This window comes from Achroia grisella, unplaced genomic scaffold (genome assembly GCF_030625045.1).
Source record: "Achroia grisella isolate CSIRO2021 unplaced genomic scaffold, CSIRO_AGI_Agris_v1 utg445, whole genome shotgun sequence".
Classification (NCBI taxonomy): Eukaryota; Metazoa; Arthropoda; class Insecta; order Lepidoptera; family Pyralidae; genus Achroia; species Achroia grisella.
Window position 1 is genome coordinate 1,610,575 of NW_026712860.1, and position 20,774 is coordinate 1,631,348.

General features: G+C 30.3%; 1 non-coding gene across 1 annotated transcript; it reads right to left on the reverse strand.

Moving 5' to 3' along the window:
- Window positions 1-6,337: 6,337 nt before the first annotated feature.
- On the reverse strand, window positions 6,338-6,410 carry Trnam-cau (transfer RNA methionine (anticodon CAU)). Its single transcript has one exon. It is a non-coding gene; the product is annotated as a tRNA-Met (tRNA).
- Window positions 6,411-20,774: the final 14,364 nt, after the last annotated feature.

Genomic DNA, 20,774 nt, shown 5'->3' on the forward strand with positions numbered 1-20,774 from the left:
CCGTGTGAGTTGTCCTGATATATATTTTAATACTACGATGGTGGCAAGCAAGCATTACCATTGGTAATAAGAGAAGATTATTATGTTTGCTTATTGTCATGCGTCTAAATGTAAGGTGTTGTATATAAGATATATGTATTTAAATACATAGTTTAATGCAGAATCTGCAGTATGCCAACATTGTGGCACCTCGTCACGGTATATTCTAAGTGGAGACCTATTTAGTACAATAAATACATTAGTGCTGTACATTATCGGATTACTTCTTATTTTTGTTTGTTACATAAATTTATAAGCGTTTATTAAATAAACATATTTTATTTCTTTCTTTCTTATTACGTTTGTACTAAACACAAAAAGACAATAAACATAACTATTCGACATTCTTACTGATGCAATAATTTCGATTCAAATGGTGTAACCCGAATAAAAATAAACGGGTACAATGCCTACGGAACACACAGGTCGAGTTACAGCTATAAACACTCGCCACCCAGCCGCTACCTTCCATCCGAGGCACTACAATTGATGACTCTGAATTCGACCCAAAAGAGCTCGACATATTTTAAAATTACTCACAGAATTATAATGCTTTTATAAATTGAGTGTCTAACTATTGATTATTTATGAATTTATTTACAACTTACAAAATTCCAAGATAAGAGGCATGACTTCCTAGTCTTCTGGAAATTATACGATGAAAGGACATCCCATTCCGGAAGACTCATCTTTGTCTTCCAGTATCGGAACGCATGACGCAATAAACGCATCGCGGGTGTCATCTGGTAAGGTGATGTCAGCTCTTCATGTATGTATCAGTTATCGCTTATTATGTGGGCCGTCAGTTTGTTTGCCGTTACATAAAAATATCTATAAAAAAGAATATTTTTTACATTATTTTTAAACCATGTATTGGTTGTAAAATGGCGACAGATTATAATTTAGAATGCTAAAGTGTCAATAAGTTACGTTATGCTAACAAATGGGTATTGTGAAGATTTAGGGCAGTGTGTTCTCGACTGGCGACACAGTATATATAAAAGCTTATATGACAAACCTCCCTATGTTTTTCTTTCCTTCTTTGCTAGCAGAAATAATAACCTGCAAAAGATTGCGTGAAGTTGATGTATCTGATGGTAAGTGCGACAGTCTTTTGTCTTCTCGTATGGCGTATCATAATGAAAACCAGTGTGGTCAATGTTGTAGTTTTATTATATTTGTATATAGGTAAAAAAGGAAAAAGATTTGGTATACGGAGAAAATATATTCAGAAAGACTATTGACAACAAAATAAAGTAATGTATCAAAACAAGAATATACAATAAATTTAAATACGAATTTAGAATATAAAATACATTTCTTATTAGCTAGTTACGACAGTCAATATAGTTTGAGATGATGTTTCCATTCAGTTACCATCGGAACTAGTACATTTGAACAGGAATAAATAGTTTGAAATATACATAACTGTAGAAAAACGTTGAGAAAATTAAACAGATCGTCCGGCTACTGTATTTTGTTTGATCATTCAACCGTTAATGACATAGCATTCGTATTAAACGAGGTTGATTAAATATTTTAGGAATACATTTTATCATGTTGTAATTAGGAAATTTAGGTAATGGAATTAATTTAGTTAATAATAAATTATAGATATTATAATATATATAACAATACGAGATTTGATAGTAAAAAAATATAACATTATGGAATAGTTCACCTTATCGTGTATCAAATCTCGTTACCTCAATGAAAATTAATTTAAAAATATGATTTTTGGGGTTTCTTTAATAAGTTCCCCATAATTTTTCATCGGTCAATCATAGGGTTGTGTGGTTTATTATCCCATTATTGCGGTTACTAGATGATTATAAATTAGGTGAAGCCGATGAAATTACCTATTACTAATTTAGTAGGATTAATGTGAAGTTATGAAATGTGATGATATTACTACCTAATACAATTAACAAAAAAATGAGTGAATATTAATAATCCAGATGTTTGATATACGTTTGAAAAGGCGGAAACCACAGATAATATAATATTGCGGAAACATGTTACAAGTCAGTATTCGTATTGATAGATTTATTTTAAGTACCTTTATGCAAATAATACAAAAGACAAAAGTAGATAGGCACATGCTGGCTTAACAATTTATAAATATAATAATATAATCAATTTGTTATTGATGAAAATTATGAAAATAATGCCAGTCGTAAATACAGTCGTATTCCCTTCGGGATTACAATTGTGTTTCGACCAATAGGTATCAATAAGAATCTCCCCGAGGCCGGACCTCACGATGACTGGCCAGTACCGTCGGCGATCAATTTGGGATAAAAAGCGCCGCAGGTAGCTCCATTAATTGACTATTAAACACGTATCAGCACAAAAAGGCATAAAAGCTTAAAAACAATGAATTTCACGAAAGTTGATAACTCAATTTGGATCGGCCGCGGTGGAATGGAGTCGACCATTGCTTTAAAAAAGATGTCGAAAAGTAATTATTATACTAAGTTATTTATATTAAAAAGTTTATATTTGTCATACTAAATCTTAATCGTAATACTCTTCACATTTTTTGTGCGAATGCAAGAAATCGTTACAAATTAAATTACAACAAAGCATAGATTATAAAGAACATATGTAGTACTTAAATTATGCAAATATTAGAATGTAGATTTTGCGGAATTTCTCGCATTTGTCAATTTTCTACTAATTTCTTGAAAAATGTCGATATTAGCAGTAACTATGAACCAGAAACAGTGTGTTTTTAATTTATCCTTCAAATAACAAATAAACAATCTATTCTATAGATTTTTGTCCACTTTCGTCGGCGTCCTTTATGAAAAAGACGCAACTTGAATATTAATGGTCATTTAGATTCTTAAATATGTTACCCCCATGTGCGAACTCATATTAATCTAAAATTATTCGTGAAAACAATATAATGTACAGTATGCTCTTAATAAGATTGTGATCTTTATAATATCCCTCCTTTCCTCTGGGAAAAAGTGAATTTAAGTAAAATTTCAATTTTCTAAACCAAGCTAACACTTTTGTATTATTAATACGTTGACATTAATTAATTTTCTTTTTATATTGACAGAATTACTTTACTTTGAATAAGTTATGAATTTTAATTATTTTTCTCTAACAACAGAATATGAATAGATGTATACGTACATACTTGTGTTGTTTTGAAAAAATAAGCGGGTGAAACTAAACTGCGCAGAGTTCTACTCAAACTTTCGTCGTTAAGTTTTTTTTAGATAATCAACCGTTTCTAATCGACAATGCTTCTAATAACTTTACTATAGATAAATGAGTAGTTTAACGGTTAATAGCATTTTAGGGCGGGCTCCTTGAAAAGGGTATAATTGGATGAGTTTAAGGGTGCACAGTCACCGTGAGTGTTAAGGCGAAGTTTAATATTTCCATTCGTTATTTTAAAGTTACACCTAAGCATTCGTTGAGTGACAACAAAATTAAAAAAAGGATTTTAAGTATTTAAACTTTTTAAGTATTTTTTCTAAGTTTTAAATACTATTTGGAGCTGTTCTCTTGTACCGTTCTCTTACTGTATTAATTATATACATGAACTAATTGATATTGAATTCGAAAGGGTTTTCTAATTCAGTTTAATTGAAATTCAATAAAATCTTAGAAATAGCTACACATATTTCAATTTTTAATATGGCGTTAGAAAGAATATATTTTATTTATATAAATATATTTGTTAGCGATTATTGCATTTCATGCGGGTTTTATTTATTATAGGTTTAGGTGTCTAATTATTATCAATGCGTAGCCGGCGCTGATCCTGTAGTAGTAGGATATAATTGAAACTGTCTGAAAAACTACTATTAAACCTATTCCTAACTACTGTATTTATAAAGTCGATTGTACCTAGATATTAATTATTACAATATTATATAGATACACATTTATTCAATATTTTAATAATTATCATTTATAAGATGTTTTGTCATATTGCCTTTTGTTCTCTTCTACAAATCATATTGCCGTTGTTGTAGTAGTTTTTTTCGTAAATAAAAAATAATTGAATACCTCACACGTTAATGATCTTCTTAGATGAATTTGTGATATTATTTTGTTGTCATGAATATAATAATTAACAAATGCCAATCACATCAAGTGACCCTTAAACAACGACGAGAACTTCCTTTTAACAGACCCTTAAGTGCATGGTGCCGAGAGTGGAGGTCAAGCAGAGGTTTTAATAATGTAATTTATTTATAGATACCGCCTTTTGTCCTACAAAGGGTGGAGCTGATGAATAAGGGCGAGAAACAAATGAAAAAATTAAAAACTGACAATTTATCATAATATATTAAGTTTAACTCTTTTTTATAAATGGTACCTGTGCTGTGAAAACGATAATATAATGCGATGATAATTAAATGTTTATTGTTTAACATGAGTAGCTTATAAAATATTAAACCTGTAATTTCACATGGGATAGTTAGGGAAACTATGGAGAGCCGTTGTGATGAATTCAACATTTGAGATCTCCACATTTTGGGAGTCGAGACTGTCCCCGGTCTTTGGCCTTTCTTAGATATAAGTGTAAATGTGTAAAAGGAAAATGATAGGGTTGGTTAGATGTCAAAAGGAATTATTAGTATCGGTCAAAATCTGTAAATTGTGTATAGATAAGCAACATTATAATTATGTAATAGAAATTCTCCTTCGTTTTATAGTCGGTTGAAAATGTAATTTCTAAATCATAATGTATCCAGTCCAGGATTTGTGGCTACTGACCAGAGTCCGCAATACGGTGGCCTTAACCCTTGAAGCGGCTTTGGTCACAGCGCCCGACGCGTGAAGGAATTCGAAACAATGCTCCATAACCCGCTGCCGCCGTCGTTTTGTTTCCCACTGACCCTAGGAACCAACATTTATGGGGAATTGCTACTTTAATAGATAATGAAATTGATTTTCTTACATAAATTATCGTTATTTAAATATGGAACTGAAATTTCTACATCTAAAATAGGTACTGATACATATTTGATTTACCTAAAAATACATAATTTAGTAATGCTGCCCTTAGTTTTTACAAAGATTTCCTGTTACGAATATTATCTTCACTTTATAATTAGACCCAAGTAAAACATATATAATAGAAATAATGCGGTACGTACATAACACCAGAACTAGGTAAAACATTAAATAGGTGTCACTAATACCTAAATGAGGGGGGAAAGGGATTGTTAGAAATTTGGACTGACAACCCCATTAGTGAATTGGTCACGATGGGGATCTGACTTCATGTTCATCCTATCATCCTCCACTGGTGAGGTCAACCTGACATGGTAATGTCCATGGTAGGTTCCCCATGGAAATCATCGTTATTGTTTGACATTATTACAATGGGCTAAATTGTCTGAAGACAACTTATACAACAATTTCTGTTTTGTTTAAATTTCGACGTTCGCAGATGTTTTTTTAATGCAGCAGCCATTACTCCTTGCGATAATAGTGCAAATAATGTGGATAAAGAATTATGATAAAGCCGGGTTACTTAATTCAACACAGTAAATTTAATAATAGAGAATTAAACACGGTGATTTTCAAGAGGCAATGGCAGGTCCATTGTCAGCATTAAGCAATTAGTTACCAAATAATATTAAATGTGTTGTTGACATAGACCTATGAGTAATGTGCTTGGAAATATTTATAACATTTACTATTAAAAATGTTTATCTCTAATATCAAATGTAATAATTTAAATATATCAGATATCGAATATTTATTTTATTTATTAATTACCATGTGCAGTGCAATAATAAAAAAAAAACTCTGAATAGTGCCATCTAGCGTAATTTAGTAGAACTGTTTGGAAACAGAAGCATAAGAAAGCATGCTGCTTATATGGAATTTTATCTTATGTATTTAAACACGTAAAAGTCCGACAGATGGCGCAATGAGATTAATTTCCTTCAGTGCCCTGCTAAAACTCTTATAAATCATATTTCATTTTATTGTCTTATATAGATGTCGCTAGGAGTAATGAATGTTATAACCGAGTTTAACTTATTTTATAGACTAAAATATTAATTTACATTTAGGCTGGAATTTAGGTATTAAAATACATATGTATTTTATTATATTTCTGATTAACCTAGTAAATCTTTATATTACATATGTAAGTATAGTATACATACCAATGAAGGCGTCATTTTATATTTTTAGAGTCTGAATATCAGCATGACATTATATTCTTCGAGTATTTACATACTACTTAAAAAAATTACATATATCAATTATGTAAAATAATATACCTACAACAAAATAAAATAACAAAAATGAATGCCCCGGGTGAGGATCGAACTCACGACCTTAAGATTATGAGACTTACGCGCTGCCTACTGCGCTACCGAGGCTGATGAAGCAATTACCAAAGTTCAATATTGCTTGCTACATAGCAGTAGTGTAATTACATACTATAATTATTTTTGTTATACTTCACACAATTAATGTGAAATTAACACATAAATAAAACTCATTTCTTACCGTATCAGATTCAGCACATAATACGAAAAAAATATATAGCTAATCTATTATATATAGATAATTTGTTAATTTTACAATAGGTACCTATATTATAATGTATCAACTAAGTAGACTTGTTAATCACGAAGAAATGAGAACAGAATAGAATAAAAAGAATATTGACACAAAGTTAAAATACTATGTTACAAATAAACTAGCATTTAAGCACTATTGAATTCACATATTTTTTATTTTAAATGTAAAAAAATAGATTTTGATATGATCCATAAGTGGACGTAATTATTGAATTGAGATAGATGGGGGCGTTACCTATATGTGAACTAAATATAAGCCTTAATTCGTTACAGATGCCTCCACAAACCCTTTTGATTTATACTAAACCAGACTGGAAGCAGCCACCGCCCAGTGAGAGAGAAAATCTGATAGAAATATTACAAGTTGGTCGTACGTTATATCCACGTCCACTGTCCCTTGGTTATTTCTGAACTATCGAACAAATAAAACTACAGAGCCGTCTATAGATATTTTTTAATAGATGTTAGTATTGTATATGGAACCGTGAACCCACTGATGCTATCGGTATATGCGGTAGGTATATGGTGCCCCGACCAGTGCAAGATGATGGAGTGAGAGAGAAGACAAATTATTTAGTCCATCGTAGAGAATCTGGCATTATTTTAAGGGGAGAGTTCGTGAACATCGACCTGAATAACTCGGAGTATCCAACAAACATCTCTCTGAACACAGAACAATTACAGACATATACTAAATACCTATATAATAAAGTTATTCATATATGTATGAATGGATTGATAATTTTATAAATAGTTCTTCCAGGAGTTTATCAATGAACAGAGATGTCTTCCATTGTACAAATTTTTTCGTTTTCTATTTAAATGTGGAAATAATTAGCGATAACAAATATAAGAAGAGAGATGCTTTTTGCGACGTTTATTAGATATAGAAAAGCGCAGTTATGTAAGTAAGATTTCTCTTTTATTCATATAAAAGAGAAATCTTACTTACATAAAAAACAAAATTTAAAACTCATTATAGGTCCAAAATAATGATGATCTAAATAAAACTCCATTTCATTTTTGTTCTTTACTGAATCTGGATTAGGTTTTCCGTTGCCATAGGTATACTTATATCCAATTAGCTATAATAATTCCAGATTTAACTGTGTGTCATTTTCAAGAAGATTTCCGTTTTCAGATGGAGTTATGCTGAATATTCTGTGCTATTATTACGGTTAGATGAGGTGACAGCGTTGTTTCTTACCATTCAGATTTGTTCTACTCTGAGTATAATTTTATTACTAAAATTATAATTTGTATTGAAATAGACTTAATATATGTGCACTTTTTATTTTTACACGTTATATAGGTACTACTACCTACCCAAGAATAAAACATAAGTAGTTAAGTTAAGAAGAAAGACCAAGATACTCTAACGTAGATTTTTAAAGTAAGTAAATAATACAGGATTCAGATTTTGTGTGAATAGAATAGATAAGAAACCAGAAAAAGCTATATTTAAACCTATGCTATTAGGCTGAAATATTAGTCGAATAAACATGGGATATGTCGAACGAACCTCACAGTCGACAACTTAAAGCCTTCTAGAAAGTCGTTCGAAAACTTTTACTAATCGACACCTAAAATGTCATTATTTTTAGATAAATTCTCAACGGGGTGATAAATTTTGGCTCGTTTTTAGGCATGTTTTAACCCTTCGCCGCTGTGGTGAATATTTAAAAAGTCGTTGGCAACATTTTAATTGGGCAATCCGGCAAGGATTAAATTATCAAGACACCTAGTTACGGAGGCGCTTCAAACTTAATGAATTCAACATGAATTAACCGCTGTGCGCGTAATCGCAGATTCTGAGATGTACATATTATGAGACTGGATTATACGTAGTCGTTATGACAGAAGATTACTAAATTTATACTGAATAAAATAAATTAGGTGGGATTATTTTATATTGCGTCATACATATTATTAACTTTATTTTTTACTTATATATATGCGCTGACCGCATAGATTATGTTACTTAATGATAATGTATATCATTTACAAATAAAATAAAATTAACATTTATCAAGTACTTGTTAATTTTATCCATTATAAACATACAGAAAAAATTGATATCTTTATAATATTAGTGTAGGTACAGTGAAGGAAAGCAGTTGTTATTTATGGACAGCTATCAAGGTTACATTAAAATATAAAATTTACGGTAGTCAAAATATCGGGAATTATTGAGGTAATTAAAAGATAAAGATAGATGAGAATATTTTTTTAATCCATTTTATTAATTTTAATTGAACAGCTAAGTCTGTACGCGGACTGTTAACCAACAGCTACAAAGAGCTTTTTTAATTCACAACCTTCCAATTCGTAAGCGAACGTAAAATGTTTACTCTTCCCAAAGAGGGGACATTTCGACTTTATTTTTTGGAGTCTTTTGTGCCTTAATTTTTTACGGAGCTCCTCCAGAGACCGATCCGAGATTTGAAACACGGTGGAGTTTCGAAGTTTCCAGTTAAAAAGACACTTTTACAATGCTTTGTATAAACCATGAAGAGACGCTTGTATAATTTTAAGGATTCCCAAAGGGGAAGTAAAGTAAACTTGAAAATAGGTGGTTGAACACCGTATTAGGAATTATTTAGGGATGACATAAAACTCGCAGATATTAATATGTCATAGGTATGTGAAATTGAATATACTAATACATGTACTTTCTTATGTACCAACTAATAATACAAAAAAAGGACATCAAGATGATCTGGGTTCACTGCGTTTGATTTATTTGTTAGCGACGACTTGTTATTAATAAGGTAAAATTATGTGTGGTTATAGGTTGTCTTTCTGATGAGTTTCATCTGCCAAAATGTACATAGATAGGTGAATAATATGAATTGAAATTGTTTAAAGATTAACTCAGCTATAAATAGCACTATAAAAATAAATCATAGAAAAAGATATACTGAATTACACCAGAGACAATTCAATTTCGTATACCTAAAGAACTTCTTTGTCCTTAATTTTTTAATTTTGTTTATTGTAAAGGAAGGAATTATAATAGCATAATTGACTTTTCAAAATGTATTACAATTTATCGGTAATGAAGACTACTAGGCTGCTCTGTACATGTCACAGGACATAAATATTTATATTAAGTCTACATTTGTAATGCTTATTTACGAAGATGTCAATTCGTAAACTGCGTACATTGCAGTGCCCCTACTACGCGACAATATTTCGTTTGCAACATTAAAATTTATCGCTACGAGAGAGTTTACGCGAAAGCCAGGTGATAAAATAAAATGACAGTTGTTTAGTATAGGCCCGGGAATATCTTCAGCTAGAAATTGAAAGGTATGGGGCGCCGGAGAGCTGTTTTATTTATGTCAGAATATGGCTTTTGGATTGTTGCTCGCAAATGTTCTTGGAATGGCTGATAACTCGTATGACATAGTGAATTGTTTATAAGGATTGTTGTTAGCAGTTATAGTTGGTAACATCTACAAGTAGCTCGAAATTGAATGCGTTCACCGCTGCAGTAAAAGTTACTGTAAGGGGTAGATAATTTTGAAAATATTTTGATTGGAGTTTCCAGGAATTTCAACCGTACCGTGCATTTATGGAAGAATACGTATCTGCACAATTTTGCTGTGATATACGCAGTATGCAAATGTAAAAATAAATTTGTATATTGCGCATATCACTCAATTTTCACATTATTTTATATTCATATTAAAGAGTAATTCTATTTTTAAAATGCTCTTATTGATTGTCTAGTTATAAAGCATAGTGTGTAAAATCGGTGAAATTTTAAAATAATATTCATATATCAGAATTCAATAATACGCGTATGAATCTGTGGGTACAGCTACTTATAGGTTATCTTATTTATTTGCAAAATGTTATGTCAACAAAAGATATCAATACCTAATGATACTGGAAAAATAAGAATAGATAATTAAAAATAAGTGGGTACTTGTAACTAAAAGTGCACCATTTCCTTAATATATGACTAAATATATCGAAAAGGTCCTTTATTCTATGGTATAAACTCACCAAAACCAATTCCAATTCAATTGACACGTGCACTAATAAACGTTACATTCGACGCTTTTACGTTCACCGCACCATTGAAAATTTCACGCAATCACGACACCCGACCTCATCCTCAGTTACATTGCCCCGGTAGCACTTCACGTGACGTTACAGCTATCGTTACGATGGTTTCAGCCGAGCTCTCTCAGTTATACATCCTGTACCAGTAAATTACAATAGTACAATTCCAATTAGAAAATCTAGTTCTGTAATAATTCCAAACTATAAAAAAAATTTAACATATTTGTTTGAATTCCAAAGTTATTGTAATTTTATGTAAATTACGTATGTACGTATGTAGTAATTAGAAAATATATTTTGATTTTTCGGTTTTATACAATGTTATAGCTATCGCTTCAACGGTGACATTCGAGAATTCTCAATAATGTATACCTGATTGATTGAGAAATGAGTTCTAATTAGGAAATCTAAATTTATCGTATGTCTACAAAAGGAAGAAAATTAGCAATACGAATACTATGTATAGGGGGGAAAGGGGATTGTTAGTAATGTGGAATGATCTCATTGCTAGCAATATACCATGTCAGGTTGACCTACACGCGGTTTGAAACTATTGATAAATAAATAATACTCATCTTTTTATAAACCGTTAGCAATGCATAATCACCCATAAAAAAAATACTATGTATACTTAGGTACATAGAGAAAAACTAGAGGACCCTTGATTTGAATAAATTATTTTTATAATAGATTGCAAACAACATATTTCCAAAGCAAAAATTATGTTAGATTAATTAAAATATTAGATATTATATCTTGCTTCTTTGCTATATTCTAAAAAAATATAGGAAAGTAGAAGAAAATTGCCTTATAAGATATAACTATTGTTATTATTAAGGTAATGTAAATAAATAACAATGCTAAGCTCAAGATTTTATTGTGGAACGCAACATAAAGGGGTTGGCACACTAGCTTTACGTCTGGATTAGTGTGGGCAGCGTCATAAACTCGGACCGGATTACTTTTATACCTCACAACAAATAATAGCACATAAAACTTGTGTGAAAAACACTAGTTACGGGTACCGCCTGCCGTTGTTTGGATGAACAGAAGTACAGTCAGCAATATATATAATATCCAAAGTCCATACTAATATTATAAGTGCTAAAATGTGTCTGTCTAATTCTTACCTTTTTACGAAATTTTATTAAGATTTTATAAGATGGTAATATGAAGACGAAAATAGTCTTTTATAGCAAAATACGTATAAAATCACAGTTACCAGACTATATTGTAAGGCCACAAGTAAGTGACACATCATATACAAATGCTGAGAAATAATATTATTTCATATTACCACATATTACTATAATATTTATACATATAATAAAAATTTAACCGATTGCTATCTATACATGAAATGTTTATATATCAGAACTATTACATGGGTTGCTTTATCAACGTAATAGAATTCAAGACAATGATTTCTAGAAATCTTTATTTATATGTTTTTTTGTATGTGTTTGTATGCGCTAATCTAACAAATAGCTTAATGGATTTGAATGCAGTATTCACTAAAGTTTCGTAGTAATTACTTCACTAAAATTTATATTGGTGTAATAGTGATTAAACTAAAAATATAAAAATGATAACATTGTTAATAATATGTGATCTATTTTTAAAAAAAATATTAATTGTTTGACAGTATTTAATACCGTTAAATATACAATTTAAATAATTTCATTTAAAACAAAACAGTCTTTTTATATTTCAATGTGTAGGTACCTATTGACTCAAAAATAAATAGATGAACAAATTTTCAAAACTATTAAGATATAATTGTATAGTAGACTTGACGTTTTTAGAATCATATTGTAAACTACTCCTTATTAATAATTATTTCTATGGTTATTTTGCAAACTGTACCGTAATTCCTAATTCGGACTAAGCAATAGGGTGAAGAGCTCTTATAAAAATGTCAGGATAAGATTTAGTTGCCCGAGTGTATTGGGCATGTGAAATAATACGGGCATTTCCTTTATTTTGTTTCTTATTCTCCTATTGTAAAATGTAGCTTGTTTCGCTACTTCATTCTTCTTGTATGTGATATACCTATTTGAAGCTTTGAAATGCGGTCAATAACCACGGATGGCAATTTGCAAATGTTTGTTCAAACTTAGAATATATGCTCGAACATCATATACTTGTACCACACATTGTGGTTGCAGGTAATTGCGTAACTATGTGGATGTTTTTTGAACAGGTGTCTCTGTTTTACCAAATACTTCTACTACCAATTATTCAATGCTTCTTGGATACTGTGTTCTACTATAAAAGTAAGGTACAAAAATAACCACATATACATATTTGCATTTAATTATGTCCGATAACTCTTTAAAGAACACACACAGTATACATTCGTGTCTGGGTTGAAATTAAGCATAGCTTACAAATATGACTAAGCGTCTATAATAGAGCTACATCAATAAAGATATTTTGAATTAATGGCCTCTATGTTATTAGCGTTAATAGTAATTTCTTACAAAGAGATTTGAGTCGTAAGTTGCTCTTCTTCCATAAAGACGCAATGAATCCTGCAGTTTACAACTCATCAAACATTTACGAATTAATCGTCTACGAGGTCCGTAGCATGTGCTACGGCGGCCATATCATTCACCGTAAAAACTTCGCTCGCAATAAACTATGAAAATTATATTAGACACAGATTGTCAGAGTCTAAGGGAGTCTTTATATTATATAAAACACTTGTAATATTGTTTTTAAAATTACTTCAACAGGTTTTAATGATTTATAAAATGAAAATTCAGATAGTGACGATTTTCAGTTGTGTATTCTTTTTAATTTTATTAATACTACTTTCTAATGTAACATAATATCGATAAAAGTTATGTTCACTTTAATATATATATAATTCTGTCTGTGTATTTAGTATAAATGACTCATAGCTTATTATTAAAATTTAACATGAGGATAGATTGTATAATGAAGATGGATATAGACTATCTAGATTATAAAAAAAATAGCAGACGTGAAATAGTTAGAAAATATATAAAACTTGTCATTTAACACATAAGGTCTTGATTGTATTTTAAATACAGAATTATGTTAGATTTTTTTCCTTAAAAGTAATTACCTAGTTACTTAACAAATAAAACAAGCTAAATATTACTAGATTACTATAATATGTCTTCTGTATTACATCTGCATGTTATATTAAAATATTATCATAATATTTTAGATATCTGTCTATTAAATTCTATATTAGCATATGGTATATACTTTTAGTAATAATTGACACTTCTAAATATGCTAGTCATATATTAATAATAATAAAAAATCAATCATTAGTTAAGTTAATCATATCTTCTTGCTGTAAATCCAATAGAATCGGCCACGTGTCCTCTTATTTTATTATACCTTTCGTTAAATCGTTCAAAACAAACAATAAAAATGTTTTATTTTATATTTATCTCGTATGTGAGATATTATAAATTGTATAAACCCATATAAAGTCGTATCATCCTTCAAAACTGCGACCCCTCATTGGGAATGTCATCTGGAATATAATATATTGCGTTAGCCGGACCCAGGGTCTTCCCAGAGGAGGTTCTGTTAATTACTAAGTACAAGTCGCAGCCGTCGGGGGATGGAGCACCTTTTAATGTATTGTATTATAATATTTAATATTTACCGACTAAATAATATCAACAATTGAATATTTTAGAATATCAATATTTTAATTTACCTGGTAGCAACAATTTTTCATATAGATTTTTAGTTAAATTAGATATGTAGTTGCTTATAGAAATTTTTATTTTGCTTAGTAAATTTTACTTTAATTTTAAGTAGCAACCTCAGAGAAAGAAAAAGTCAAAATGGAATATTATGTACAATTAAAAACCACGCGGACAAAGTCGCGGGCTTATGCTAGTGTACAATAAAATTGGAGTAAAGAATATTTTAGAATAACATAATTATAATATTTTATTTCACCATAGCTTTCAAAACTCACCCTTCATTAAAAAATAACTTGACATTTATTTTATAAGTAATTGTACAGATTTTAGTACATGTACAGAACATATAAAATAAATTAAATAAGAAATTAAATCCCTAAAGTACCTCAATCAAGTATTGAACATTGAAATACTTAATTGTCTTACTTTTAAATTACATTGACAAAAGAAAATACAGGCTGAAAATTTATTACTGCTCGAGGCACGACTCTAATTTTATTTCTCTTTTTTTTAAGGTTTCTCAAGATGTTTCTTTACAACATTTGAACTTGGAACCACCGCTGGGGATATTTCACGTCGTTCCGGTTCGAAAATTAAATTTAAAGCCCCTCACATTTTTCCCGCCCTAAAAATTATTGCCAAGCTTTCAGGTCTTTCCTGTATGTTGTTTAATTTAGTTGGGGTCACTACGCCTTATTCCTTTATTACGTTACTCTGACAAAATAGAAATCAATTATTTTTTGACATCGCATAAAATATATCTGTACACATATTTTATATTTTAAAGGTAATATATCTGATTGTTAATTATCTTTTCACGACTAAATGACTGAATAGATCTTAATGAAATTTGTATGAATATACCCTGACTGTATTGCAAGCACGGAAACAGGCTGTTATCTGAAAAAAGCCGACGAGTTCACGGAAATCACATTGTTGGTTCAATTGGTACTAGAGACTATAGAGAAGATAAATAAAAAAGAATATAGGCCCGATGTCTTTTGTTATTATTAATAAAAAAATATCCTTATTTTTGAGCTTCTCTGTTCTTCGTTAAATATTTTTTTATACCTACACGCGTTATTATCTATATAGCGCTGTCTCCGTTTTCCAGCAAGACCTGCCTTCAGTTTTCATCCGAACGACTCTTTCTGCCTGGACTCGGTTTCTTCATCGTGCTTTAATGGTGCTCTAAATTGCATTGCAGATTAGGTACCGTATTTTAGGGGTTCTTAATCCAAGACTAAACAAGTTCGTGGAAGGGTGCCTGTATGACGTGGTCTGACTGACCCTCGTATAGTGGCAATTTACACGTTGATTCAGTACGTAGTTGTCTTTGAAATTATAATTAAAAAGTATTTAAAAAGGTAAATGTAACCATTACCTAATTTATCATTAATTGATAAATTAGGTAATGGTTACATTTACCTAATTATTTTTTAAATATTAAATTAAGTAGAAACTACGTAAAATTAGACATAAAATTACAGTTGAATCGTTCTTCGAATTATGTTAAAAGATATTTAAAACTTTTTTCAGTTATTTCCAACGGATTAAAATTTTAAGTGTCATTTTCTTGAGAAATATCTCGACTTTGTTTCGTTACATAAACGCAGTATTGCTGCTTATAGGGTCGTATCGTAACAGAAAAGGTAAGAAACCCCGGCCACTAGGGGGCAGCTTGGGGCACTTGTCAAAGCTCATAATATTTTATTAGATAACCAAATAAAACGAGCGAGAGTTTTCATTTTTCCTTAAGTTTTGAGTAACTTACGTTTTTGAATTTTTGTTTTTATAAATAAGTAATACATGCACGTTCATTTAAGAAATACTGGTTTCTGTTAAATTTTTTGGATAACAATAATTATAGTTACGATATTACTCAACCAATTTCTTACTATTGCAATCTACGTGCCAATGAATATGAGACACTAGTTAGATAATATACTTTTTATAACACTATCATTATACCTTATTTGAAATGAATAGAACTCTATGGTATTTTTTTATTTTTATTTAATGTTTAATAACAAAACAATTATTTAAAACAGTTTAGAAATAAAATATATAATTTTATTTTACTGAATTCCAAAATATTAACTTATTATTTCTACTTAGGTACAAATAGTATTATAATGAAAATGCACATCAATTTATGTAAATGGTAATCACACTAATTTTAATTAACCTAAGAGTATAAATTACTTGTATTAAGATAAAAACTAAATACCTACCTCTTTTATAAAACAAGGGAAGAAAACTGTTATGCCAGTGTTAACCATTGAAGCAGCGTTATTTTAAAAATAAATATTTTATTTCGTACGGAACCTATCATACCTAATTATTACAGGGCGTTATAATACAATACGGTACGATATAATCTTAAAACGTTGGTTGCATACTCCATGTCAAAATAATTTTCATAGGCAAATCTGAGCAATAAAGATGGCCCTACACTCACCCATATAATATAATACATTACTGGCATACGCACATCTATTAATATTCATAATACAATTTAACGCAGCGAGGTTAATTTCACCTAAATATGTAAATTATCATGAGCCGACCACCGTTAATTCAGAGATGTCAGTTTGTAAATATTTCGCACTCTGTCGCACATAAACACTCTGATAAGAATGCGAAAGGGACGGATATAATGTGTGTATTATGAATAAGGTGTAGGGAAAATTTTAACGGTGCCTATGAGGGTTGTGAATGCTGAAATAACTTTCAAATATTGTCGCTAGGTGGACGGAAAGTTTAGTTCCTGAGGGAGGTTGTTTGTTGGGTCGAGCTCGTCTCTCTCTGTTTATAAATGAAACGCATATCATTTTAAAACATCCTGCAGTGTACACGACCCTTATAAATGGAATCACCACAGAGTAAACTTGTAACGTAACGTGTACAATTTAAATTTATATGAATTATTAAAAATGAAAGAAACAATAATAGTAGTTATGTGTATATTTTAAAATTTTACGCAATCGTTGCTTACGAGTACAAGTTACGTTAAGGAATAGCGAGATCTTAACATATTTTATCTACATTTAAAACATTACTTTATATCTTAACAAAATCTATATACAATAATTTATTAAAATTGTAATTGAATTAATTTTCTTCCAATTATTTTTATATTTAGAAAAAAAAATCAACTTCAATTACACTGTAAATATTACTTTGTAATTATTGGAAATTTAATACTTACCTACTATTAACACACATTATAATGTCGTAATATTATTATTTCAGTATTTTTACTCTGTGCTCATGGATTGCAATTTTATTTCTGCGTACAAAGTATGAACTCCAAATTTTGTACAAATGATATTATTCAGGCGAGCCGAGTTAAAGCTATTATAATGATGCTGCATGAGCGTAGTTTGTCCAAAACCCGGACGTACTCGTATGTCCGGGTTTTGAACAAACTTCGCTCGTATGTACCCAGCCTTAATTAGTGACATGAACACATTAACAGAGGGTCATTGGTCTGTTTATACTGAAGTTTCTAGAAAGTTCGTAATGCATTCTGCTTGTAAGAAAATTGTTACTTTAATAACCTTAGTAGTTTGTTTCATAATTGTGCGAAATTAGTCCCAAGACTCACCTCTGTAGAAAATGAATTATTTTGACGTTTTAATTCCTTCTAAATGACTTAGATACCTTTAAATTAGGACTTTATTATTGTTTCCATAGAATTGACATTACTTTTAATAATTTTGCCATACTTAGCGTAGCGTCTTAGCCTCGCTACCGAAACCAATATATACATATTTAAAAGGCAGCAAATGTAGTTTGCCTTAAGAATATCAATATAAAAAGAACAAACCAGTAACAGACATATTTTAGATATATGTAATATCATAATGTAATATGTCTTTCTTTAATCGTTAATTTTATACTTTTATTATAAACTGGTGCATGCATATCCAGTTTTTATTATTTTTACCTATCAAACTAAGCCCCGTTATTATTTCTCAAGCAATTAACTGCCTAATAAATACGTGTACCAAAAAAAGTAGTTAATCTAACAAATTGCGAATCGCGAGCCCATAAAACAAAATTAAAAATTCAATTCTGAAAAAAGCGAGCGAGAAAAAAAGGTAACGCGAGAAATCCGCGTCATCAATCTGAGAATTATTTCATTTGCGTATTAAAATTCTCGTTTTGTCGGTCCGTGAATTATTTCTCATCGCGTTAATTACTCGCGCCCGGTTTACTGTGCCCTTGCGATTTAGAAGCGAACAAAGATTATCAAAAGCAGAACATCCTAAACGGATTTCGTTAAAAAACTAATTAAAATACATAGAAAAATTGTAATAAAAATGTTGTTGCTTATTGTGTATATAAAAGGCGATAACAGGAACAGGTTTTATTCAACAATTTTAGAATATGTAAAAGCTCTTAGTAAGCTCCCTAATTTGGTAAGTAAAATATTATTTTTTAATATTGTAATAATAATTTACCGTGTGGTGATAGAATAAAAATATAATGTATTAACAATTTTTGTATAGTTATCATAGGAAGAGATTAGAGAACAGAAATAGGTCAATCAAATCAACAACAAATCTCAAATGACCAAGCTATTTTACAGCATTACGTTATCATGTGAATGTGACACCCGTGATACCACTCATGCGTTGCCATTCCCGATGAATAGCTTAGCCCTACCTCTTATTCTGTATTTTCACTGCCTTATCTCAACCCTTCATCTGAAACACACATTACAAAACAATCTGTTTGACGGCTGAAATAGGTAAGACTGAGGTGTGAACCTCAATCTCTACTTTTTAGGCGTAGAGGACTTTTTACAATCTCAACCAATAATAATAATCCAAATCCTTCTAACATTACAAGTGATCCGTGCCAAATGGAACAATAATGGAGTAACTTGATGGCAATGAAAACTTTCCAAATAAATAATAACAAAGTACTTCAATTTATTTTACTTTTAATGCCTACTACGTATTATAAATAATTTAGTCAAGATAAAAAAATATTCTAAACTTAATATTACATTTTCTAATGATATTTCAACACATTATTAGTTACAGACTCACAGGTAATATTGTCCTCTCAGCGGGTCACCGCAGGAAACAGTATACAGGCGTGTAGAGGTGTAAATGAGCGAATTAGCGGCACGTGACGTCACGGGCGGCGTGATTAGCACTACGTGACGTCCACAGCTAATGTAGAATGAGTTTTGCTGGCGACTGTACTTCGTTGATATTATGGACATACGAAAACATTAGATTTATTTATATTTATGTATTACGTAATAGTTAGAGAGAAATAATACAAATAGATAAATGATAGTCTATAAACTCAGCTGAATTTGTAGGAGCTGAGTTTATTAACAATTATAAAGTTCATATAATTTCAATGACAAATTTTATTATTAAATATATTTATAAATTTATAAAAGTAGGTATGTAGCATGATTGAAATAAATACCATACTGAGAAAATGCTCATGTAATAAAAGATTAATAAATAAAATCAGATTGTTTTGTGGAAACTGGTTATTATGATTTATAATTTAACAGTTGGAAATAAAATTGTGTAATTAGGTATATACTATTTAATTAATTTAAATTTTATCTAAATTTTGAAAGCAATAACGTAATTTATTAAGAAAATGGGCTTGCAGTGCCTCTGATGTGTCCTATCTCTATCTACGAGTAGCTGCCCGCCCGTCACGCGCGCGCCTAATCGTGTCACGCGCCAATGATGCGCGTTTGACGTGTTTAATTGGACATACGCTCGCTGTGTAATTTGTGTTAACTTGATAACTGCTAGTTTCTATAGGTGTGGTAACAGCTTAAATGTCAATACTTAGTACAATTGCCAATAATTAAAATTATTTTTTATAACATTCTAAATATCAATGTATTCTTTATATGGGTACTATTTTTTTTGGGCTATTGTCAGGTGCTAAGCAACACTGTGACCTGCTATATTATAGATCTTTTGTGGCTACAACCACACGGGATCTCTAGTGGCGTACCTTCTATGGATACTAACTATACACAACAAAATTTTATATTGTATATGATTGTAATATATTATATAAGGAAGGTATGTATAATATTATATATACAATATATCATATATAATTTACTCTTCCGACAAGAGTCAAGACCTTTGGCCCCATTTCAACCCTATTCAAATATAGTCTTTATTTATCTAAAAAAGTATAAAATGAAGTCGCTTCCGACTGTTGCGCTTCCGCTGACGGCAACGCAACGGATTTTCTTACAGTTTTTAGCAATAGAAACAGTGATTCAAAAGGAAGGTTAAATGTATAATTAATGTACATCCGTACAAAGCCGTGGCGGGTAACTAGTATTCTTGTATGATTATCACTAATAGTCGACTATATTAAA